Source organism: Taudactylus pleione, unplaced genomic scaffold (genome assembly GCF_031769625.1).
Source record: "Taudactylus pleione unplaced genomic scaffold, aTauple2 ptg000711l, whole genome shotgun sequence".
In the NCBI taxonomy this organism is placed as follows: Eukaryota; Metazoa; Chordata; class Amphibia; order Anura; family Myobatrachidae; genus Taudactylus; species Taudactylus pleione.
The window spans coordinates 12175452-12202488 of record NW_028285113.1 but is presented as its reverse complement, the minus strand read 5'-3'; the positions used below and the strand labels follow the sequence as shown (position 1 = coordinate 12202488).

Sequence of the window (27037 nt, the reverse complement as noted above, 5' to 3'; positions counted from 1 at the left end):
CTGATGATGCAGCTTAGGAGCCGGTACACAAACATGTGAGCTGATAATGCGGCTTTGAGTCGATGATGCGGCTTGCGAGCCGGTACACAAACTTGTGAACTGACGATGCGGCTTTGAGAGCCGATGATGCGGCTAAGAGCCGGTACACAAACTTGTGAACTGACGATGCAGCTTTGAGAGCCGATGGTGTGGTTTTAGGAGCTGATGATGCGGCTGAGAGCCGATACACAAACTTGCGGACTGACGGTACGGCTTTGAGAGCCAATGGTGCTGCTTAGAGCCGGTGGCAGCACGGAAGCTGTTGGTGTCGCTGGAAAGCCGATGGAGTGGCTTGGGAGCCGGTGGAAGCACGGAAGCTGCTGGTGCGGCTGAGAAGCTGATGGAGTGGTTTGAGAGCCGGTGGTTGCACGGAAGCTGTCGATGCGGCTTAGAGACGGTGGCAGCACGGAAGCAGCTGGTGCGGCTGGAAAGCCGACCGAATGGCTTGGGAGCTGGTGGCAGCACGGAAGCTGCTGGTGCGCCTGGGAGAACCAGGATACAGTTTCGCGAGAAAGTACAGAATGCTGACCATGCAGCAGAGCCGAGAGAACCCAAAAGGAAAGCTATAGTCGGCAAGGCGGCAAAAGGCCAGCGTGCACAAATAGGAGGAAGAACCAATCACACCATGCTGTGGATAACACGTGACCTCCTGTGGCGTGCAGATTGCCTAACAACTGAAGGAACCGGAAAAACTGCGTCAAGAGAAGGTAAACTGCTAGTGGGAGACAAGTCGTGACCGTGACTTGTAACACTCTGTTCTACTGGGGACCCCAGAGTGATTCTGAACTGACTCAGGACCTCATTCAGAGCCGGACGCTATTTGCGCTCTCGATCGTTCAGAAAAAGGGGCTGGCTATTTAAATTGAGCGCTCACTATTTGCGGTCTGTTGACGCCTCTATGTCTGAACGAGCGTCCGAAACATGCGCTCGCTATTTTGTAAAGATGCCCCTTGGCCGCTCGTATCATACGTCATCTCCGCTATTTGTTTGATTAATCGAGTACATCGAAAGGCGTATGAACTGCTCGCTATTCTTGTGGTAGCATTTTCCTACCAAAATCATGCGAGCAGTTCAGGCTAAAAGACAACCAAGTGACGTGGTCGATGACGCTGCTTTATTATGCACACCCATAAAACGCCCGTTTTGACCTTTTGGCACGCCTGCGTTCGGATCTCCACTCCCCGTTTTCAAGCACCTTCCCCTGTTACTACCCACAAACGCCTCATCCTGTCACTCAAATTAGCAGGCACTCGCTATTTTGCGAGCACACGATTTCCGACCGCACTGACTGGTTGGCGCATGACGACCCATACGCATGCGCAGATGTGCGAACATCGCTCGGAGCGAACGAGCGTCCGCTTACGAGCGGCTCTGAATCAGGCCCTCAGTTCATCTGAGAACCACTAAGTTTGTGAGTGTTCGGTTTTCCCAAACTGAACCACTCACCTCTATAACTTCACTGACATCCAATTCTATGAGCACACAGAAAGCCTTTGCACACATCTCCATAACTACCTCACATTAGAATCATTCCTTAAGAACTGGAGCAACAAAAAAAATTAATTTCAAGTGAAGCGATCGCATTTAGGTCCTGATTCAGCAAGGACTGCAATTGCAACTGCGTACGCAGATCGGCCGATGGTGTGTACTGCGATCACGCAGGCAGAAAGCCATTGCAGAGTGAGTGATGGGACGTCAGCACTTGGGGGTGGTGAAGGGGGAGTAGTTGGAGAAACGCAAGTGTGTCTGTCCATTTGAACGCCGTTACATGGGCGTGCATAAATTAGCCACTGCGACAGCATACGTAGCCTGAGTACTCACTGCGTGCGACGAGACTTGCAATTTCTGAGACAGATCAGACCTGCTGTAATTATGCGTGAGGGCCCAATGTAACTCGATGTTACCGATGTATACGCAGGACTGCGAGGTATTACGGATGTGAGAAATCGGTAGTGGGCGTCCCTATGAAGGCTGAACTGTTGCAAACAGCATGTTTTTGCAGCTCAACTGCGTGCTTAATCGCAATAGTGATCTGTAATGAGTCAGACCCTCAGACAGTGTGATTGCTGAAGCAGGTTAGTAAGTACTAAGGCTGCGGCATTATAGGATATGAGGCTTTCACAGATTAAATACAGAAAAGTATTAAATGGAACTTCTAAAAATTTAAATTTTTCGGCCAGGAAAAAATGACATTGAAAAACAGAGTGTGACAGCAGAAAATAACGGACAGGACCATCTCATTTGTTCACTTCAGAGCCTCTTTTTTTAGATTTTATATATTTAATAATCTTTAAGTGTTTTTCTTAGTTATAAGTCCTTACAGTGGAGGCAGTTGAAATGCCGGGCCGGAATCCCGACACCAGTCAGAATCCCGGCAAACGGCATCCCAATGGTAAGTAGTGGGGCTAGGGGGCTGGTTAGGTTTTAGGGTTAGGCACTAGGGGGGAGGTTAGGTTTAGGCTGCAGATGGGAGAGGGTTAGGTTTAGTCACTAGGGGGGGAGGTTAGGTTTAGGCTGCAGATGGGGGAGGATTAGGTTTAGTCACTAGGGGGGAGGTTAGGTTTAGGGTGCGGGAGGGAGGGATAGGGGTTGAGTTAAGGTACTTACCAGCCGTAGTCGGAATTTTAACTTTGTCAGGATGCTGGCGTGGGGATTCTGTCCGTCGGGATCCCGTACCCAACCCCCTTACAGTAGCCTGTTTTCCCTATAATTAGCAGATTATTTACAGCACATAATTATTATTTTTAAAAAGTTGTCTTAAATATATTTTACAGATTACTAGTTTGTGTTGAACCTGGGGAGATTTTCTAGCTCTTTGTGTCAAGGTGAAGCTATAATTAATAATTAAATGAAGACTTTAGTATATTAAGGAACAGCACAAAAGGTATGTGTTGTGGTACAAATGACTTACCATTAGCCCTGGTCAACAGTAGTATTAATTTGCCTGTCAAGATTTTATATACAACTGTATAATAGAAAAAAAAAATCTTCTAGCTTTAGTTTATGTTGGAGTCTACAATGAGTTCTTCGACGGTCGTCTTGCAGGAAAATGTGTGTAACAAGAAAATAGCGGATCTTTTATTTAATAGGCTTAAGATTTTTACTTTAGTAATATAATCCTGTTTCTAAACTTGGAACTATGCAATTTTGATTTCTGGAAGAATAACACTTTTACACTGACCTATTTCATACTCTGACATAGTACATTGCACTTTCAGTCATCCTCACTTGATCTGCCTCCGGCATGGTTTTGTTCTCAATTTCAGAAGCAGATTAAGATGTATACCTTAAAAGAACCTCAATCAGATGTTAAGAGGTCATTGCAGATCTCAGCCAAGAGTCATTAAATAATATATCATCTTTTTCTGTGCACCAAAAGTCGCTGTATTACCCAACAGCAGTGCAGCAAGCTACGTTATTAATAAATAACGCTGGTACAAGAGGTAGCTAAAAACATCAGTGGATAAAAAACACATAAAAGGGGGCAATGTGTGTTCATTGGAAATGTTGAGAGTTCTGGGGAAAGGATTGTCTATGAAAGCTCAGAATCTCAAACTCGTATACAAAATGTCATTATACATATAAAAATGGAATAGTACCCTTCTGGGGATGTAGCCCGGAAGCAGACGGTCTAAATGCCGACCGCCGGCTTCCCAACTCTCTAATCCTGGCGTGGTACTAATGACAGGCGTCGAAATCCCAACTCCTGTCATTATCCATGCGCCGGAAGACCAAAGCCCGGCATACCGAACGAAGGTTAGGGGGAGGGTTGGGTTTTAGGGCTCCCGGGGGGACTTAGGGTTAGGCACTCCCCCGGAGGGTTAGGTTTAGGATAGGGGAAGGGGGGGGGGGGGTTAGGGTTAGGCACCCCCGGGTGAAGGTTAGGGTTAGACACCCCCCCCCGGAGACTTAAGTTTAGACTGGGGGGTAGGGGGAGGTTAGGGTTAGGCACCCCTAAGGGAGGGTTAGGGGCTGGAATTGAGTTAGTTTATACTTACCTTTTGACGATTGGATTTCACCCTTGCTGGGCTGCCGCTGTCGGGATTTGAACCATGCGGCCGGTGGTAATACCTACTACACCCCTTTTCTGGGCGCCGTTATAGAAGTAATAGTCCTTCCTTTGTCTACAATTCTTCAACATGGAACATATGGAGAATTAGAAAAAAAGCCTGAACAGGTAGGTAGAGGTCTACCACGTCTGAATCCTTCTCACTTCAACGTGTTTCGAGACAATCTCTTTGTCAAGGTATAAAGACTATACAAGGCTTGATTACTTCCATCTTCTGGTAGGAGGCTCATCTATCTGATATAATATGATATGCTTTATTTGAATAAAAAGGGATTACACTATTTGGTACCGTTGTCTTTTATCACCTATATGGCATTGCAATTTATGCAGTGGAAACATGTCCACATGATGTCAGAGAAAGACCTCCTGGTATGCAAGTATAATTATATATTCTACTAAGTAGACCACCAGAGGGAGAGCACTGGAGTATCCTCTAACACCTTTCATCAGTGGAGGGGACTGGAGATCTTGTGGATCTATTGTACACACGTTCCATGCATGTGCACTGAAAATTGAATATAATTTTTTCTATATGTTCCAGATGAAGAATTTTGGACAAAGGAAGGACTATTAAAGAATATTTATTGGACCTTTAACTCTATAATGGCACCCAAATAAGGACTATTCCATTATTATATGTATGGTTATATATAAGGTGTGCTGGTGACTCAACTTGGTTTCTAAGCGCAAATATAAAGGTTCTTGTTATTTATTTAAAATGTCATTATAAATCATTGAGAAAACTTGTTGCCAAGGGTAGGGGCATAGGTGTTTATTTATTTATGGTATAGCGCTTTTTACTCAAACCAAGCCAGTTCTATTTATACATCACAGCTCGACATCATTATTTACAGCATACATCACAGCTCACCAGCATTATTTACAGTACACATCACAGCTCACCAGCATTATTTACAGCACACATCACAGCTCGCCAGCATTTACAGTACACATCACAGCTCGCCAGCATTATTTACAGTACACATCACAGCTCACCAGCATTATTTACAGTACACATCACAGCTCGCCAGCATTATTTACAGTACACATCACAGCTCTCCAGCATTTACAGCATACATCACATCTCTCCAGCATTATTTACAGTACACATCACAGCTCGCCAGCATTATTTACAGTACACATCACAGCTCTCCAGCATTATTTACAGTACACATCACAGCTCACCAGCTTTATTTACAGTATACATCACAGCTCACCAGCATTATTTACAGTACACATCACAGCTCACCAGCATTATTTACAGTACACATCACAGCTCACCAGCATTATTTACAGTATACATCACAGCTCGCCAGCATTTACAGTATACATCACAGCTCACCAGCATTATTTACAGTACACATCACAGCTCACCAGCATTATTTACAGTACACATCACAGCTCACCAGCATTATTTACAGTACACATCACAGCTCACCAGCATTATTTACAGTATACATCACAGCTCGCCTGCTTTATTTACAGTACACATCACAGCTCGCCAGCATTATTTACAGTACACATCACAGCTCGCCAGCATTATTTACAGCATACATCACAGCTCGCCAGCATTTACAGCATACATCACAGCTCTCCAGCATTATTTACAGTACACATCACAGCTCGCCAGCATTATTTACAGTACACATCACAGCTCGCCAGCATTATTTACAGTACACATCACAGCTCACCAGCATTATTTACAGTACACATCACAGCTCGCCAGCATTATTTACAGTATACATCACAGCTCGCCAGCATTTACAGTATACATCACAGCTCACCAGCATTATTTACAGTATACATCACAGCTCACCAGCAGTATTTACAGTACACATCACAGCTCACCAGCAGTATTTACAGTACACATCACAGCTCACCAGCAGTATTTACAGTATACATCACAGCTCGCCAGCTTTATTTACAGTATACATCACAGCTCGCCAGCATTATTTACAGTATACATCACAGCTCGCCAGCATTTACAGTATACATCACAGCTCACCAGCATTATTTACAGTATACATCACAGCTCACCAGCATTATTTACAGTACACATCACAGCTCACCAGCATTATTTACAGTACACATCACAGCTCACCAGCATTATTTACAGTATACATCACAGCTCGCCAGCTTTATTTACAGTACACATCACAGCTCGCCAGCATTATTTACAGTACACATCACAGCTCGCCAGCATTATTTACAGTACACATCACAGCTCGCCAGCATTTACAGCATACATCACAGCTCTCCAGCATTATTTACAGTACACATCACAGCTCGCCAGCATTATTTACAGTACACATCACAGCTCGCCAGCATTATTTACAGTACACATCACAGCTCACCAGCATTATTTACAGTACACATCACAGCTCACCAGCATTATTTACAGTACACATCACAGCTAAAGGGAGGATTAGGTTTAGGCTGCTTTTAGGTTGCGGAGTGGGAGGGTTAGGTTTAGGGTTAGGGTACTTACCAGCAGGTGTCGGTATTTGGTCCCAGTCGGGATGCCAGCGTTGGGATTCTGAGCACCGGCACCCCATTGGACATCAGTGGAAAAAAAAAACTACCAATAGTTGTTAACCATCGATGGTCTTCATAAATGCTACTGCAAAGCTGATAGGTTGCTATGGGAAACTTCTCTGCTCTTTTCACTGCTCGATACATTAACCCATTAATCAGCCTACCTCAGCACACCTTTCTTTTGTGCTTGTTGTCCCCTCCCATTGTCCCAGTGTCAGCGATACACAGGTTAAGTGTGTGTGTGCGGGGGGTGGGAGTGGTAGAGACATTGGGGGAAGGGAGAACGGAGTTGGGGAGAAAGTGTTGGTATGGGGAAGAAAGAGGTATAGGGAGGGTGGAAAGAGGAGTGAGAGAGAGATGGGGGGCAAAGTGAGATATAAAGAATGGGGGTTGGCACGTAGACGGGGGAATAAAATAAAAACAGAAACCAGACACCCCCAGCATTTACAGCTAGTATTTTATATTAGTTTAATGAACTTACTGAACTAATTTTCAGTTTTGGTCGATTTATTCTTAATTAAAACTAATAATCTACAAATAATTACTATAAATATAGGCAATATGTAAATAGGAGTTTCTGGATTGTACAAAGTTTTCAGTTTCTGTAACAAAACAAATATTTGCAGCACCGAGTACAGCACGAAAACCGTCCAGGTGTGTTGTCCATATTGACCTTTAACAGAAATGGTCAGTTTTTTCCATTTCCAAAGTATTATTTGTTTTAATGGAAATTACCATGTGTTATAAGCTAGTAGAATAACAAATATGACATATGAACTTTGGTTCATATTAGAGATGAGCGGTTCGGATTCTGTGGAATCCGAACCGCTCCGAACATTGGGGATCCGAGTCCACCCGAACCCTGTTCGGGTGTTCCCCGCCTGACTCGGATCCCCATTCTCACTAGAGAAACCGACATCAGGGCTCCTATTGTGTAGGGCAGAGCGCTGTGATAGCGCTCTGCCCTACACAGATACAAACACACAGCCGCCAGCGGCAGCTGTGTGTTTGTTACAGCAGCCTATGAGAGGCACACAGACTCTCATTGGCTGCTGCACGGAGGGAGCCGGCTGGAGCTCACACATGAGCTCCGTCTTCCGGCTCCCTCCTCAGCGTGTGACAGAGCGGACGGCGCGGGAGCGGGGATACAGGTAAGTTTTTTTTTTTACTTGTGCAAGGGCCGGGGGCGCTACTGGGGGGGGGGGGTCTGCTACTGGGGGTCCATAATACTGGGGGGGCCTGCTACTGGGGGGGGCTATACTACTGGGGGGGTCTGCTACTGGGGGTGGCTATAATACTGGAGGGGGCTATACTACTGGGGGGGGGGTCTGCTACTAGGGAGGGTCTGCTACTGGGGGTCCATACTACTGAGGGGCTATACTACTGGGGGGGCTTACTACTGGGGGGGGTCTGCTACTGGGGGGCCATACTACTGGGGGGGCCATACTGGGGGGGCATACTACTGGGGGGGCTTAGTACTACTGGGGGGGGCATACTACTGGGGGGGGCTTACTACTACAGGGGGGGGCATACTACTACAGGGGGGGCTAATACTGGGGCAGCCTACTACTGGGGGGGGCCTGCTACTGGGGCAGCCTACTACTGGGGGGCCATACTACTGGGGGGCATACTACTGGGGGGCATACTACTGGGGGGGCATACTACTGGGTGGCATGCTAATGGGGGCATACTACTGGGGGGGCCTGCTAATGGGGAGCATACTACTGGGTGGCATGCTAATGGGGGGCATACTACTGGGGGGCACTGCATAGGGGACCCTACTACTAAGGGGACTGCATAGGGGGCACCACTGCTGGGGGCATTGTGTAAGGGACACCGCTACTGTGGGCATTGTGTAAAAGGGGCACTACTGTGGGCATTGTGTAAAAGGGGCACTACTGTGGGCATTGTGTAAAAGGGGCACTACTGTGGGCATTGTGTAAAAGGGGCACTACTGTGTGTCGTAACATAAATAAGAGACACTACTTTATGGTGTAATGTGAATCAGGCCCTATGTGCGGTGTAATGTGAATAAGATTGTGCACTGTGACTCCTTGGGCCGTAGCCCACTATGTAAACAAGTACTGTGACTCTGCTGGCCGTACCCACTGGGTGGGTGCACTACTTTTCATTTCTGCCACTGCTGTGTGGCAATGTGTCATAGATGTGCTTTATACTGTGGTGTCTGTGTCGTTGTGCCGCTGCTTTGTCGCTTAGTAACCAGTCAGCTCACTGCAACCTTTGGCCAATAATGTTGAAAACAATATTATAAGCTGTGATATGGTCTAAATTGACTGGAAATTAATGTTATTGAGGTTAATAATACTCTAGGAAGAAAAAAAAGACCAATTTATGTGATTTTAGCTTTTTTTTGTCAATTTTTGTAAAAAAATCCAAATCCAAATCCAAAGCCAGTCACCGCAGTTTGGCAAATCCAAATCCAAATCCGGACGACGAATTAGAACCAAATCCAAATCCGGCAAAAATGGTCCGGCGCACATCCCTAGTTCATATAGAGTTGTCTGACACCAGATCCCACATCGGGAGCCTGTGATCACTAATCTCCTGTTGTAGGTTCCTGCCCTTTCCACTATTTCAGTGTGTGGCTAACTGCAGCCTCTGTTCTCCTCTGTAGGTCATAACACTGTCACATGCAACCATTTATTTATTAACAAATTCACATGAGTGGACAGGTCAGTGCCTCCCCACACATCCCCTGTTCTTGGGAACATACCAATGATCAGACTGGCTATACTGCCTGTGACCATACCAACGATCAGACTGGCTACGCTGTGCACATACCAACGATCAGACTGGCTAGGCTGTGACCATACCAACGATCAGACTGGCTACGCTGTGACCATACCAACGATCAGACTGACTATGCTGTGCACATTCCAATGATCAGACTGGCTATGCTGTGCACATACCAATGATCAGACTGGCTATGCTGTGCACATACCAATGATCAGACTGGCTATGCTGTGCACATACCAATGATCAGACTGGCTATGTGTGACCATACCAATGATCAGACTGGCTATGTGTGACCATACCAATGATCAGACTGGCTATGCTGTGCACATACCAATGATCAGACTGGCTATGCTGTGACCATACCAATGATCAGACTGGCTATGCTGTGCACATTCCACATACCAATGATCAGACTGGCTATGCTGTGCACATACCAATGATCAGACTGGCTATGCTGTGCACATACCAATGATCAGACTGGCTATGCTGTGACCATACCAATGATCAGACTGGCTATGCTGTGACCATACCAATGATCAGACTGGCTAGGCTGTGCACATACCAATGATCAGACTGGCTATGCTGTGACCATACCAATGATCAGACTGGCTATGCTGTGCACATACCAATGATCAGACTGGCTATGCTGTGCACATACCAATGATCAGACTGGCTATGCTGTGCACATACCAATGATCAGACTGGCTATGCTGTGACCATACCAATGATCAGACTGGCTATGCTGTGACCATACCAATGATCAGACTGGCTATGCTGTGCACATACCAATGATCAGACTGGCTATGCTGTGACCATACCAATGATCAGACTGGCTATGCTGTGACCATACCAATGATCAGACTGGCTAGACTGTGCACATACCAATGATCAGACTGGCTATGCTGCAAACATTCAGATGATCTGGAATGGCAAAGCTGTGGATATTCCGATGATTTGACAGTCTGTGCTGTGAACATTCCAATGAGTGCATATACAAGGACACACAATGAGTGCATATACAAGGACACACAATGAGTGCATATACAAGGACACACAATGAGTGCATATACAAGGACACACAATGAGTGCATATACAAGGACACACAATGAGTGCATATACAAGGACACACAATGAGTGCATATACAAGGACACACAATGAGTGCATATACAAGGACACACAATGAGTGCATATACAAGGACACACAATGAGTGCATATTCAAGGACACACAATGAGTGCATATACAAGGACACACAATTAGTGCATATACAAGGATACACACCTTAAAACTCAACATTTCAAAGATGATGTTTGGTCAGAGGATTCAACATGTAATATATTTTCTCTAAACCACTCAGTTATATAACATTTTCTTGTAAATATCAACTCTCACAATTCCAATCTTCCTAATAACACAAATTCTCTATCGTCACCTTACTTGTTTATCCTAAACGACTTCAAAATGATCAGAAACAAAAAGATTCATACACAAATATTATCCGTGTATATATGTGGAATTGTGCATGTATAAAGTTTTGAGAAAGAGAAGATGATATTTGAGAAAAGGGATTAGTTTGAATCCTTTTTGATATTCCGGAGAAAATGGAACCTCATGGAAAGGATATTGAAGAATACAGCAGGAAGCCACTTAGCCGGGATTACAATAGACAGCAGCGTGCACATATAAGTAAGTTACTTCGGAAGAGAATATGTAATTTGGAACACTTTAAATTACTATTATGTTCACTTTAAAAAGGCCTTTCTATATGGAATAGAAATTGTACAATTACATCTTTGAGAAAAATTAACTAGGAGGATAAAGGTTATTTAAAAGTATGAATCATAGGCTTTTCATTGAGAGCCAATGCTACCACTAGGCAAACCTGGGTGATCGCCCAGGGCGCGAATGTTTGTGGGGACGTCTAAAATACATGAGTGGGTGTTGTAGAGTTAGAATTTGCATAAAATAACCTTAAGTGTAAACTACATCCTTAAAACGTAAGCAATTGGCTTGTTATGCAGTCACAGCATCTTAGGAGACCTGTGAGGATGCATAGCGTGTACATTGCATACATTTGGGTAAAGGTGCGTATCCACTTAGCGTCTGTGAAACGAGTGCATGATTACGACATTGCAATTGTGCAGTTGTTGCACAGTCTGTGATGTGCCTACACCAGTGGTTCCCAAACTTTTTTGAATCACGGCGCCCTAGAGTATCAGCACTGTTTTAACAGCACCACTAAAGTTTAAGATTGTTATTGAGAAATTCAGAAAAAAAATCTAGTAAAACAGTAAAGTGAAGCAAATTGTGCGGACCTGTCATCCTTAGGTTCAGTTATGTGATGATGGACAGATTTACACTTCTGTTTGTTCACATATTTGCATTACATTGACCATAAATAATTTGATTTAATGCTGGACCACCAACCTGAGGCACCCCTGCAAGTGTCCCAAGACGTTCAGTCGTTCAGTGTAGGCACATCAATCATCCCCGAACATGGGCAACCTGACGATGTGGTCAGGTTGACCAGCATGTTCGGGAGATGATAGATGTCAAAAAGTACCAGTGGGCGCGGGCATCGCTGGTTGTTTTTGACATTAAACTGCCCGATTTTCAAACGATTGAACGATATAGTTATCGTTCAATCGCCTGGTAAAATCGGGTAGTGGATACGCACCTTAAGACACACTCAAAACATACAATTCACAAGAGATAACCTGCATGTGATGATGATGCCGGTTCATAACCTGGTGTCCGAAAAGCATGGGGTACCCCTGAAAAGGCCAATATAAGCACTCATCGATGATAGGCAGGGCTGGTGCCACTGCAGCAGGGAAAGCCTTGATTATCGGAAGCCAAACGGCCCTCGATGATGAAGAGACCCTCGAGTATGAACTATAAATATCAAGCAAATCTCAGCAGATAGGCTGGATCTGTCTGTACCTTGTATTAAAGAAGAGATGATTAGCAAAGACCAGCACTGGTAATAATCATTGCTCAGGTCTATCACTACAAATACAGTAATTCGTACATACACACACTTACAAAACAGTCACAATCTATAAATGTCTTAGCATTGGAATGTTGTTAGTGAGAGGAACAGGAGAGGGTCTTACTACCTACAGTTACCTGTAAGTTATTGAACTGTTTCTCTTGGTCTATAGTTGTTTGCATCAAAAATGCACGGAGTCAGCACTCTATGGAAAAAAACCATAATGTAATCATGCTATATTTAATATGCTATGTTAGATGAATAAATTTAGGATGTTTTGTGGGCAATCAGGACTTCTTTGAACCTTTTCTAAACGCTCAACACACTCCTCCTAACTTCATGACCTGCCATGGGTCTTCCATTCCATAGCTCGTTTTTTTTTGTTTTGTTTTTTTAAATTATACCCCAATAAAAGTAATAATTTATCCAATACAGGTTATTATATTCTATATCTTTGTTATTGTATATAAAAATGTATATTATATATAACAGACTGGCTGCACGTTATTTAAAGGTCTCTTCACATGAAAACACCACATTACAATTGTGTTTATACCATGTATCAAGGCAATTGTGATACTAAGACAATGCACGTTCGTTGAATGCAGAACACCTCAGAGCCATACTGCTACCTGCTGCAAATGTTCTGAAAAATTTTACTTACAAACAAACAAACAAACAAACAAACAGGCTCACAAGGGGAGGCCAGAGGGAAGATATATGTTCAAATCCCGAATAACATCTAAGCAAATTCATCTATTTACAGACTGTGCAAACAATGAAGTCTAGCAACGTGATTTTCACAAACTATTACATATTTATAAAAGAAACACACAGGCAATCAGACATGAATAAAAAGTGCATATCAAAAACTCAGCGTGCTCCATTCACATGTCCAATTACAATACTCAAACAGTTCTGACACACAAATGTATTTATTTTTAAGCTTTTGTGAGGAGGGTCTCTTTTGGATAACTGATCTGACCTTTGATAGGAAATGACTTTATTATCCCACAATTTAACAAATTTGCTCCATGTTGCGTAAATGAGGATGCCAGCGGTCAGAGGGCCTGATTCAGACCCGCTCGCGAGCGCTGAGCGCTCGCAAGAGGGTCGATGTTGGCCCAGTGCACATGCGCACAAGGGAGCCGGCCCCGCCGTGCGCGAGACCCGGATAGCGACGGCCAAGCCGGGTCTCGCTACAAAGGGGGCGTGCTGTCGATGGTGAGTGACAGCACGCCCCCTTTGGTGGGCGTGCCGGGGGCATGGCTGGCCAGATGGAGGCGTTCCCATGGGAACGCCTACCGTCTGGGGTCGGCCCCACTGACATCACAAGTGATGTCAGTGGGAGTGCTCTCTGCTCTGATAGAGCCGAAGGCACTCCAGGGCTTGCGGCATACGAGACCCTACCACACAGGTCTCGTCGCAAGCCCGATGGTCGCGATGGTCTTGACCATCGCGACCATCTTTTTGGCCGCTCACTATAGCTGTGGGTGGCAACCCACAGCTATGCGAGCGGCCAGGAGGCCGCTCAAAAAAAAACAGAGGGACGGCCCTCTGTCAGAGCGTCCGGCTCTGAATCAGGGCCAGAATACAGACCGTGGCATCCCGACAATCAGAATCCCAATGCCCAAAGGTAAGAACCCGTACACTAATCCCTAACCATCCCTACCCACAGCCTAACCCTGGGCGTTAATGTGACTGCACTGGGTGTTGCAACAAAAGTGCGATCTGATTTGGGATCTGATTTGCATCAGCTCAGACATAGGTGTAATAGTTGATAATGATGACTGTGTACGATTTGTCACAACTGTGAATAACACACCCATTTATTCAAATTTAGTAGGAGCAATATTTAAAAAGTAATTTTACACTGCACGGAACCCTTGTTTTTCAGAGATGAAGACTGAATCATGCATAATTGTGGTCGGGGATGCCTGCACATATATTAAATTAGTGTTGAAATGGAAATTATTTTATTTTTATTTGTGTCTGCTTCGGAGCAATACAGATGTTCCAAGCCAATTAAGTACTTCAATATATTTATAAGGTGTGCTGCAATATTTAGCATTTTCTGTACTGTGCGTGAAGCCAAACCTCCAGCTGCAATCCTGTTTCATCTCCGCCAGGTACGACCAAGGGAGAGAGTCATGTTTTGCAGATGCGGCTGACTGTGGGCCTGATTCAGACCCGCTCGCAAGCGGGTCGATGGTGGGGCATTGGGCACACGCGGCGTGCGCAAGCCCCGGAGCGAGTGAGAAATTCACTCGCTCTGGGGCTCGCTACCAACGGGGCGGCTGTCGATGTTGATCGACAGCTCGCCCCATTTTGTAGGCGGGGAGGGTGGGTGGCTGGCCAAACGGAGGTGTTCCCAAAGGAACGCCTGCCATTTGAGGGCGGCTACAGACATCACTAGTGATGTCAGTAGTGAGCTTCTGGCTCTATTAGAGCCGGAAGCTCACTGGGGCTTGCGGCAGATGAGACCCTACCACAAGGGTGTCGTCGCATGCCCGATGGTCGCGACCATCGTGACCAAGGAGGCCGGTTTATTAAAAAAAAGCGGCCGTCCTGATTCAGAGCAAGCGCTCGATTTTTTGCGAGCTGCTCTGAATCAGGCCCTGTGTGCTGTGTACAGGTTGCAGAGATGCAACTTTTTGAATAATAATAAAAAAACAACAACACAAATTGCGATTAAAGTTTAAAATTGATTCTGAATAAATCCTTAAGTTAACTAAAATGTAATTTTGCAATGCAGTTTATGAAGTATGCAGTCCATCATGAGGAAACAGTGCTGTGGCAACTCAGAAGATCAGGCTCTAATTTAGCATTAAGCGCAATAACTATTTGATTGATATATACTATTACATTGATATATATTGATATAAGCTTAATCCATTTGTCCAATTTTTAGGTGTGTTTTTTTTTCCAATACTAGGACTGTATACTCAATAAACGGGTTTGGTATATTAAGGCGAAGGTGACCATGTCGATATTAACGCCGACATAGAACATGTCGACTGATGACAAGTTAACATGGTCACAATGTCAGCAATGCAGTTGAGGTATGCCTAATCCTAACATTGACATGTCATATGTTGACATTCTAAATAACTCTATACCCAATAAAAGAGCTCCCATTTGCAGTATGATATCTCGTTTATAAACGTTCCACGGTGGTAGAATAATCACCTCTTACAAATAAGATATTCACATTCGCAATCCTGCAGGATGTGGAGATATTTCCATTGTTGCTCAAAAGACACATTGATTCAGTAGGGGAAATATGATAAATTACATTAGAATTTCCCTAGTGCATATAAACCGTGCAAAGCTAAGCAATGTTTAGTACAAACACAACAAAATGAAACGTATCATAAATCTCAGAGATAATTAGATATACCAGAATTTTGTAAGAATTGGTTCGCACTCATATAGCGTTGGTAGAAGCTAATTTACTGTATAACAATACAAAATGATGCACAATTAATAAAGCAAAACAAAGAGATAGTAAAGAGAAACAATTAACATAACACTGATATGTATAAGTCAAGTAAATTAAGATCAAAAAGGAATCCCAGCATGTAATTATTACATCTTATTTATAACGTGTAAATTAATTCTGTAGGTTGCAGTACAGTATGCAATATAGGTATATAAACAAATAGACAAAAGATAAAGAGTGTGTCCTGACCTCAAAGGCTTATAATCTAATATGGATATATTATCTAAAATACAATAAATATGGTAGACCTCAGTTGTCGCAATAAAATTGACCACTGTAGTGAATGGTCTTTGTATACGTTGTCTCAGTATAAGTGATCAGTCTCATAATCACACCAACCATACCATAATTAACAACATTTAAAATGAATAAATAATATGAGCTCATAGTGGAAAGTGCGTGCAATATACTGGATACCAGAAAATTTATTGTGCCATTGGTCAATGTTGAAAACTAGGAATAATTCCAGGAACAGCAATTTCTTGGAATTTAGAGACAGTGGGCCACCATGAATTCCGTACACTGTGTACAGATACATGAGACACACAAAATTAAATATTGATGTTGGAAATCACACAACAGTTTCTTGTCCACTTTTGGCACTAGCCACCCCCCAATATAAGCCCCTCTCCCCGTAACACCAATCTCCTCAGGACGGGTGGTTTACCAAATTAAGAATATGACTGCAAGTACAATTGTTATGCAACGGTCTTTAAACTCTTCCGAGCAAAATTTTAGAGGTTGAAATCTCAATGTGTAACGTACTCTAATAGTGGATGTGTAAGGTAAAGAGGTACTTGGTTACGGTTGTCTGGGGAGGGAAATGTTTTAAATATGAGAAAACCAACCCGATAAGATGCACACACTGAAGTAATGAGAAACTTCTCGGCCCCATAGCAAAATTTTGTAAAGGCTCACCACCTGCCACCGACACAACCTCAGTGATGGAAATCTGAGACATTGAGGGTCCTGTATGAACATGGGTAGTTACACAGAACTTTCAGTCCTTAATCCATTTTAAACCACTATACCAACTTTCATTTCTTCCCTTGTCTCTCCCCTTGACCCCCCCTATACTCTGACTAAGATCTTCGTCTCTCATCCACACGCATTACCTGCTCCCATTCCCATTAACAGGGCAGCTTCTTCTTCGGGCTATAATGCACTCTGTGGAGTTCACTGGGAGATGCACTAAGCCTTGGAGAGTGATAAAGTGGAGAGAGACCAACCAATCAGCTTCTGTCAGTTTACAGGCTGTGTTTGAAAAATGACGTTAGGAGCTAATTGGTTGGTACTTTATCACTCTCTAAGGCTTAGAGCATCTCCTCCCTTCTTTCGTACAACAAAACTTTTGCCCAGCATCCACCCCTTCACGTGCTCCCCGAAAATTCACCTATCAAATTCCTCAGCTATCTTCTTAACCTCCCTTTCCAATTGTATAGGAGTACCAGCACACTACACGGCTCTAACTTGCATTCATTCTGGTTTCAAATTCATAACCCTCAAAAAGGTCTTTTCCCCATTGCTATTGGGTTAAACCCAAAAAGCAATGAGGAAAGTTGCATATATGAAAACTTTTATTTTCCACTTATTGCTCTGTGTATCTGCCAATACCCAGTCTTGTTTTATTACCGTTTATCCAAATTGTAAAGCAATGCATAGTATGCAGGCCCTATATAAATTAGAGATGAGCGGTTCGGATTCTGTGGAATCCGAACCGCTCCGAACATTGGGGATCCGAGTCCACCCGAACCCTGTTCGGGTGTTCACCGCCTGACTCGGATCCCCGTTCGGGGCCGAACGGCGGCCGCCTGATGTCGGATTCTCACTAGAGAATCCGACATCAGGTCTCCTCGCGTGTAGGGCAGAGCGCAGTGATAGCGCTCTGCCCTACACAGACACACAGCCGCCAGCGGCAGCTGTGTGTTTGTTACAGCAGCCAATGAGAGTCACACAGACTCTCATTGGCTGCTGCACGGAGGGAGCCGGCTGGAGCTCACACATGAGCTCCATCTTCCGGCTCCCTCCTCAGCGTGTGACAGAGCGGACGGCGCGGGAGCGGGGATACAGGTAAGTTTTATTTTTTTTATTTTTTTACTTGTCAAAGGTCCGGGGGCGCTACTGGGGGGGGGGGGGGGTCTGCACTACTGGGGGGGTCTGCTACTGGGGGGGGGCTATACTACTGGGGGGGCCATACTACAGAGGGGCCTGCTACTGGGGGGGCTATACTACTGGGGGGGGGTCTGCACTACTGGGGGGGGGTCTGCTACTGGGGGAGGCAATACTACTGGGGGGGCCATACTACAGAGGGGCCTGCTACTGGGGGGGGCTATACTACTGGGGGGGGTCTGCTACTGGGGGGGCCATACTACTGGGGGGGATCTGCACTATTGGGGGGCCATACTACAGAGGGGCCTGCTACTGGGGGGGGGGCTATACTACTGGGGGGGTCTGCACTACTGGGGGGGGTCTGCTACTGGGCAGGGCTATACTACTGGGGGGGCCATACTACAGAGGGGCCTGCTACTGGGGGGGGGCTATACTACTGGGGGGGGTCTGCTACTGGGGGGGCCATACTACTGAGGGGCCTGCTACTGGGGGGGGCCATACTACTGGGGGGGCCTACTACAGGGGGGGCCATACTACAGGGGGGGCTACTACTGGAGCAGCCTACTACTGGGGGGGCCTGCTACTGGGGCAGCCTACTACTGGGGGAGCCATACTACTGGGGGGGCATACTACTGGGTGGCATGCTAATGGGGGGCATACTACTGGGGGGGCCTGCTAATGGGGGACATACTACTGGGGGGGCCTGCTAATGGGGGGCATACTACTGGGGAGCATTCAACTGGGGGCACTGCATAGTGGACCGTACTACTAAGGGGACTGCATAGGGGGCACCACTGCTGGGGGACATTGTGTAAGGGACACCGCTACTGTGGGCATTGTGTAAAAGGGTCACTACTGTGGGCATTGTGTAAAAGGGGCACTACTGTGTGTCGTAACATAAATAAGAGACACTACTTTATGGTGTAATGTGAATCAGGCCCTATGTGCGGTGTAATGCTAATAAGATTGTGCACTGTGACTCCTAGGGCCGTAGCCCACTTTGTAAACAAGTACTGTGACTCTGCTGGCCGTACCCCACTGGGTGGGTGCACTACTTTTCATTTCTGCCACTGCTGTGTGGCAATGTGTCATAGATGTGCTTTATACTGTGGTGTCTGTGTCGTTGTGCCGCTGCTTTGTCGCTTAGTAACCAGTCAGCTCACTGCAACCTTTGGCCAATAATGTTGAAAACAATATTATAAGCTGTGATATGGTCTAAATTGACTGGAAATTAATGTTATTGAGGTTAATAATACTCTAGGAAGAAAAAAAAGACCAATTTATGTGATTTTAGCTTTTTTTGTCAATTTTTGTAAAAAAATCCAAATCCAAATCCAAATCCAAAGCCAGTCACCGCAGTTTGGCAAATCCAAATCCAAATCCGGACGACGAATTAGAACCAAATCCAAATCCGGCAAAAATGGTCCGGCGCACATCCCTAATATAAATACATTTAAAGAATATGCATGATAATAGTCTTATCCAACCAGCTGGGTGGAGACATAAGCCAATCCCTGACCTTCCCCTCCCCAATTCAGTACAATAGAGAGAAAAAGACAGATAATGAATTCTAAATAGTTTTGCTCACTTGTAAACAGTAATGACAGTACCAAATAACTAATCTTCAATGACAAAGCTCAGACCCTGCTCCTGGTGTACGTAAACCAAAAAGGGACAGATCTGAAAAGTTTTATTCAAAACACAAAAGGAGAGCCCTAATAGCATAGAATAATAATAATAATAATAAGCTGGTAAGATAGTGGTCATAATTAAGCACAAAAATGATGTTAGGTAGACTGATATGCCTGCTTAAAGAGATTATATTCAAATGGAACCTCTATTAACACATAAATGAGTCACTATTAAGGCTGTGAATGTCACCTCCTGGTCGTTCTATTGTGGTCTTCTTTATTGTTTGAAACCAGGCAACTGTTCAGAAGTGCTAGGTAACATTGGCTGCACACAGTATTAATTAAATCTGTAATCTAAATAAGAAGAATTGCTAAATTCTACAAAATCAAAAAGCTGCTTTGAATTTTTACGCAGATGTTGTGTTAACAGAAGGTATCATATCTGCACAGCACTGCTAAGGAACCCAGGGCCTGATTCAGAGCCACTCGTAAGCGGCAGCTCGTTCGCTCCGAGCGATGTTTGCCCAACTGCGCATGCGTACGGATCGTTATACGCATGCGCGAACCAGTCAGTGCGGACGAAATTCATGTGCTCGCAAAATAGCGAATGCCTGCTAATTTGAGTGACAGGATGAGGCGTATGTGGGTGGTAACAGGGGAAGGTGCTTGAAAACGGGGAGTGGAGATCCGATCGCAGGCGTGCTTAAAGGTCAAAACGGGCGTTTTATGGGTGTGCATATTTAAAACAGCAGCGTCATTGACCACGTCACTGGGTTATTTTAGAGCCAGAACTGCTCGCAAAATTGTGGTAGCAAAAACCAACCACAAGAATAGCGAGCAGCTCATACCCTGGTCGATGTACTCGATTAATCTAATAAATAGCGGACATGACGTAGGATGCGAGCGGCCAGGGGGCGTAGTTTCCCAAAAAACGACCGCAAGTTTTGTTCGCTCGTTCAGACCTAGAGGCGTGAACAGACCGCAAACAGCGAACGGTTGATTTGAATAGCCACCCCTATTTTCTGGACGAGCGAGCACTAATTGCGTCCGGCTCTGAATCAGGCCCCCAGTCATTTTTAACGATGTTACTGGAAATGATGTATATGTGTGAAATTTATTTTAGTGCATAGGTCATGGTACTTAGGAGCAGCGGTATAGCAAGACCTATGTGGTCCCATAGCTAAATTTTCACAGGCCTACCCCATTAATTTAAATAAATAGTGATTAGCATATAGTATTATTAATGAAAACAATACCCATTTTACATCAGAGCAAAAACCGGGGTTATTGCTGGGTCTACCCGGGTCGCAGCTCAGTGTAAAAGGGTCCCTGAAAAATAACCCGGGTCAAATGACCCGGCAATCCAACCCAGATAGCTACCAGGGTCTGACCCAGGAGGGACCTGGGTAATGGTGCAGTGTAAACAGAGCAACCCAGGTTATCAGACCTTGGTCATGCCTAAAATGCGCTGATTGGTGGTTGTGGAGTAGTCACCTCCCACTTTTTATGACCTCACAAGTTTAGCAGGGCTAAACTTGTGAGCTCAGTATGAACGGGGCTGAACTGAGAATAACCCAGATCGATGGTGCTGTGTAAATGGTGTCTGACTTGGGTTGGAACCATGTCTGAAAACCCAGGTCGGACCCGGGTTATTGGTGGAAAAGAGGTATAATATATTAAAAACTAAATTGTATAGTCTCCTTAATCATAATTGTGTATGATATAACGTGGTATTTAAGAAGGCTATGATTCAGTAATAAATCAGTCAGGTAGTATGGGTGAATGGGTAAATTTGTAGTCACACACAGATACGCCTTCTCCCAGCACAAGTGAGGAGAAACGGAGACAGAGCCGTCCAGACACGTGACAGCAGATTAGCTGCCCTGCTGCAACGCACTGAGGTGACCATCTGGTTGCTAGCAGTGTAATTGGGTGCAGGGAGGGGGCCAGGCCCTAGAGGTGGCCCAGGCCCTATAGCAGCCTCACCCCCTGCACCTACACCCTTGCTTAGGAGATGTGTCTATACGGGTTGGGTATGAATTCCCGGCTGTCGGGATGCCGCTGGTCAGAATAACGACTGCGGCATCCCGACAGCCAGAATCCAGACACCCATAGGAACGAACATAAGTATTTTCCTAACCCCTACCATAAACCTAACCCCACCCTAGTGCCTAAACCTAACCTCCCCGCACCCTAATCTCAACACTCCCTCCCCCTAATGCCTAACCTCCCTCTAACATCCCGATACTTACCTTAGGGATGCCAGCGGTCAGGATACTGGTACCGGGATCCCGACCTCTCGGGATTTCGGCGCCAGTATTCAGATCGTCGGCATCAAGCACGCCGGGATGACGACTACATCCCCTGTATGTATACAATACACATTTGCTTTTACAGTATGCTATTCTGGAAGGTGGCATACAGATTATTTGGTCAGGATGAGGTAGCTGGTCGCCAGATGGCAAGAGTCAAGCTCATGAACCTACAGCATATTTGCCCACTCCCCTGGAAGTTGTGAGAGACTCCTGAATTTGGGGGGAGAGGATCCCAGTAAAATGGGCAAATCCCCTGCAACCCGCCAGCCTACCATGAAGTGGGATGCTGAAGATGATAATGTGGTATACTATGAATCGCATCATCGCGGCCCCGTCCCCAGCATGGAAATTATATCAATGACAGCAAACCATCAATGGGGCGATGACGCTGAAGACTGTGCTACGCCTCCATCCCACCCACCTGCCTCCTCCATTCCCGGGGCTCAGACTTGCCAAAGTTGGCAAGTACGACCTACAGATGTGTCCTCAAACACTGTTGCTGCAGTTGCGCCAAAAAGTCCCTCTCTGCACGCCAGATCCCATGCGACTCATCTTTTTCACCCCTTATTCACTCGAAAATGCAGCAGCCGCGGATTTATTTCACACCAAGTTCCTTTGTGCTGTATACAGACACAGATGCACACAAATGTTGCAGATTCAATTAATCAGTGCAGTCTCGTGAAGTGGTTTTTCACATCTAATTGCGACTAAGACGCATTTTGGATTTTGCGAGCGGGTCTGAATCAGGCCCAGTGTCTCTTGTCTGTTACCTTGGACAATTCTGGCCAGATGCCGCATTTCCAAGACGTCACAGTACTGTGACGCCACCTATCATTACCTTTACATACTGCTATCCCATTAATTTTGGCACTTCAGTGTATACAATATATACATTTATACCAGAACCCTTCTTCAATATTATGCCAACTTCTTACTGACGATGTCCCAGTAATAGCACTCTACACTGTGATACAAGTATGGTATTCTTCTATTCCCACATACCCGTATTAAATAGATAATTACAAGATTATTACTATACCTTTAAAGTATATTGTACGATATATAATCTGCCCACCTTCCCTTCCCCACTTACAGGCCTAGACCTTACCACCAATTTCAGCTCCAACATTGACGTCATCCTTTAAGATATCTTCTCTGGTTAGATCTCATCTGCTCTGCCCACACACTTTCCCATAGGCAACCTCTCTTGTTTTCTTTCATCCCTGTGTTTGGATACAGTGTCATGCTCCCACCTCTACCTGCTCCCTTGACCTCATCTCAACTTCTCTGCCAACATATACCTGCACTTAACCCACCTCTTCATGTTGTCCCTCTCCATGTGTATTTTCCTCTCAATCTATAAACCAGGGATGGGGAACCTCAGGTCCGGGGGCCGTATAAGGCCCCCGGTATAATTTGGTCTGGCCCTCTGAGCTTTTTTCTACTAGCCTCATCTGACTAGCAGGGAGCCTAAAATGGCACACTGCAGCCAGAATCTATGCAGCAGTGCCGCCTGGAGCATCCTTAGGACACTTCAGACGATCACACCGCTGCCCTTACAGCTCCCCAGAACATCCTCAGTATGCTTCGGGCATTGCTGTAATCACTGGCGATTGTGACCCCGTCCCCGTGTGACATCACACGGAGGTGATGTGGCCTGTACCCGGCCCGCGAATAATAATATATATTTCAAAATGGCCCTCGGCAGAATAAAGGTTCCCCACCCCTACAATAAACATACTCTTGTCTCACCCCTCAATAAGAAAACTTTATCTCATACCTGCCTCTCTAAATACAGAGGTGTCCACATACAGTACATCTTACTTCCTTGCGCGTTAAACAGCCCTTCTAGTCACGCCATGCCGTGGCATGACTTGATAGCGCCAAGCGTCTTTTAATGCAACTTTTTACCTTCAAATGCATCTTATTCACACAGAGATGCGAATAGGAGGCACAAGCAGCTTCTGCTGAATAAAATGACATGCGGGTTGCCTATGTTCTGTGTACGTGTGTTACAGCTGCTGACGCTGTAACGTAGCATTTCTCATAAAGATACACCTGCAGAAGCTGCTTGTGCATACTATTTGCATTGCTGTGTGAATTAAGATGCATTTGAAGGTAAAAAAAAAAATCGCACGAAAAGACGCTCGGTGCTACCAAGTCACAAGGCACTCACACTTTGTTTTAACGGGACTTGTAGCGCACAGAAGATGTATGTGGACACATCTGTACTGTTACAAGCTTCCCTTCCATTCCATTCTCAGTCCACTCAAATGGCTATTATCTCCTCCACTCCATAGAGACTGCCCTTACTAAACTCACCAATAATCTGCTTGCCACCAAGTTTAATGCTCGATTCTCCTTGCTCAATCCCCAGGACCTTTCTGCTGTTTCCAACAGTAGACCACCTTCTCCTCCTGCATATTCTTTACTCAGCTGGCTTTCATGACACTGTTATCCCCGGGTTCACTTCCTACCTGTTCAATCCCTCCTTTTTTGTTTCTACTTCTGGTTCCTCCTTCACGTCTCCTCTTGAGATACACCACTTCCCTTAGCGAACTAATCAACTCCTCTGGACTCCAGTACCACCCTATGTTGATGACACCCAAATCTATCTCTCTTCTCGAGAAATCTCTCCTCATCTTCTCTCTCATGTGGAAGTCCCAAAGCTAACTTAAGTTCAACATGCCTAAAATAGAGTTAATCATCTTCACTCCCTCTAGATGCTCTAAACATGCCCACTATGATCAACACTATGATCACATCTATTCCTTGTATCCACCGGCTGAGTGTATTCCTCGACTGCTTCATCTTCTTTGCTCCCTACAAGCAATACGTCTCACAAAATTATTTCTTCCACTTTGAAACATCAGCAGACTAGACTTTTCCTCACACATAATGCTACTAAAGCTACTGTATCTACTCATTATCTCCCACACTGATTCTACCAACCTCCTCCAGTCTGGAATCCTTCTCGCCCACCTTTCTCCACTTTCCGCTTCAATCCATCCTCTACATTGTAGCAAAACATTTTTTTCTATCAGTCTTCAGGTCCATAAAATATACTAAAGACCTGTTTATAAAGTTTGTTATTGCACTCAACCAATACGCCTCCTCTGTGGCTATCTCAACCTCTAAATGGACAGCGTGTATGTGAACACACTTTTACTGGCCTATGTTGAAATGACTCTTGCCTCCCCCTTTTTTAAGTTTCCTCACACGTGCATGTCAGGGACCTCTTTTTTTTAATATCACATCATATGGGGAGACATAAAAACCAGGCAGTATGCTCTCCCTGTAGGAAGGAGATGCTTCTCTATCACAGCAAAAAGAGAATGACTGACCACAATTATATTATATAAAGCAATGCTCTCTCTCACATCCATTTCTCTGAGGAACTTTGGAACAGAATGAAAAAGGCGTGGAGAAGAAATTTGTTGATGAAAAGAAAACATTTATAAACTGTACAACATTCTTATTGCCATCTTCTCAAAGTAAGTGCATTACCAATTGGGTGTGTAAGACGATGCCAGCAACTTTTCATGATTTATTTTAACAGAATTTAAGGAATATTTTGCGGCTTAAAATAAATGACCAGAGACTTTTATTAAAGTTGATTTTTCTTTATTGAGAAAACAAACACATTCAAAGAGATCGACCTCTTGCCAACCTTGGTTTTCAGAAATGCACAGTATGATTGGATGGATCATTAGATGCAAGGTCAATTATGTTACATCATCTAAAATGACTCTTTTTACTAGTGTCATACATGCCTACTGTACATTTTTGACCTATCCTCCAGGTGAGCCCAGGGGGAATGTCTAAGGGGCAAGAGTGATGGAGCATGATGATGAGGTGGAGCCATCATTTCCCATTCTTTCAATGGGCAATGTGGCATTGAACAATGGGGTGGCAGGGTCTAGATGACGCGTTTTGCAGTATCAAGGCCCTACTCACTTATTAGGGAAGTAGGCTGGATTGTAGAGGGCTGCCAACTCAGTCCGGATAATTCTTTGAAATTGGGACATCTCCCAGACCTTCCAGTAGCATAGTCAAGTATACTAGAATCATATGCCTTTAGGATGTAATGGTGCAAGGGGGTAATTTATGAACCTCAGCTGAGAAATTTAAATCCTACGCACCTGCCCTTTTCTCTGCCTCATTCACTTTATTAGACTTTGAATTTATAGACTAGGTAGTGAGTGACTCAGCCAACTAAATTGTTTTCTCCACTGTGTTTAGATGACACCTCCACTTTAATTATAAAAAACTCTGTAACCGTACTGCTATAAACATTTATTTTCAGCATCTTGTGTGGATCTGCCCTTGGCAGTTTGGAGAAGTTTCGGTTTTTTTTTCTCCTTCTCTCTCTCTTTCTCCAGCACGAAGCTCTCACCTCCGGAATCTGCAAGAAGATCTCCATAGCAACATAGAGTTCATGTCCCTTACATCAGATCCATCATACCGGCAGGCGTGATGCGGCGAGAACTATACTGCATGCATGCATATTAACATCTTCTTCAATCACAAACACATTATCATCCCCAAGAAGCGGTCACGCTTTGCATCTAGACTTATTTTAATCAATACGCTCCTCACATGCACATCAGTATTACATTGTCTGGTAACATTTCCAATTTACTCTTTTGGTTCAATCCGCCATGTTACATGCGTTTCCTTTCATGAAGTCCGGCTGCTTTGTTATACAGCTTTGAAATTAAAGTGTCACCCAGGTATATTGCTACTGCTACAACGATTATCATGTGATTTATGCTAATGTGAAATTCTTTTTGTGTAACCTGCATAAAATAAAAATCTCTTCATTCATTTCATAACGGTTATCATTAAAGGCTCATTCACACGGGAAAATGGGTAAAAATGAATTACAATAGCGAATGGATATATTGTGTCCAAGCAGTCACACTGCACAAACTTCAAACCATATTACAAAGACCGCACAGTCACATTCTATATACTTTCCAGCCACAGCACAAGTCAAGCTTGTGAGACTCACTACTGTGAGTACTAACACATGACCAACTCACTCACAAAAGAAGTTCCAGAGCCTGGGCTGGGCAAGAGGTCGT

General features: G+C 44.7%; 1 protein-coding gene across 2 annotated transcripts in view; it reads right to left on the bottom strand.

Moving 5' to 3' along the window:
- Window positions 1–27037, bottom strand: part of ELMOD1 (ELMO domain containing 1) — a 124434-nt gene that overhangs the window by 43523 nt on the left and 53874 nt on the right. The window contains exon 3 of one of the 2 annotated variants that reach the window (XM_088456722.1): window positions 12531–12598. The exons of the other annotated variant lie outside the window; for it this stretch is intronic. The gene's annotated coding sequence lies outside the window, so the exon portion shown is untranslated. The remainder of the gene's footprint in view (window positions 1–12530; window positions 12599–27037) is intronic. 2 annotated transcript variants of the gene reach the window in all.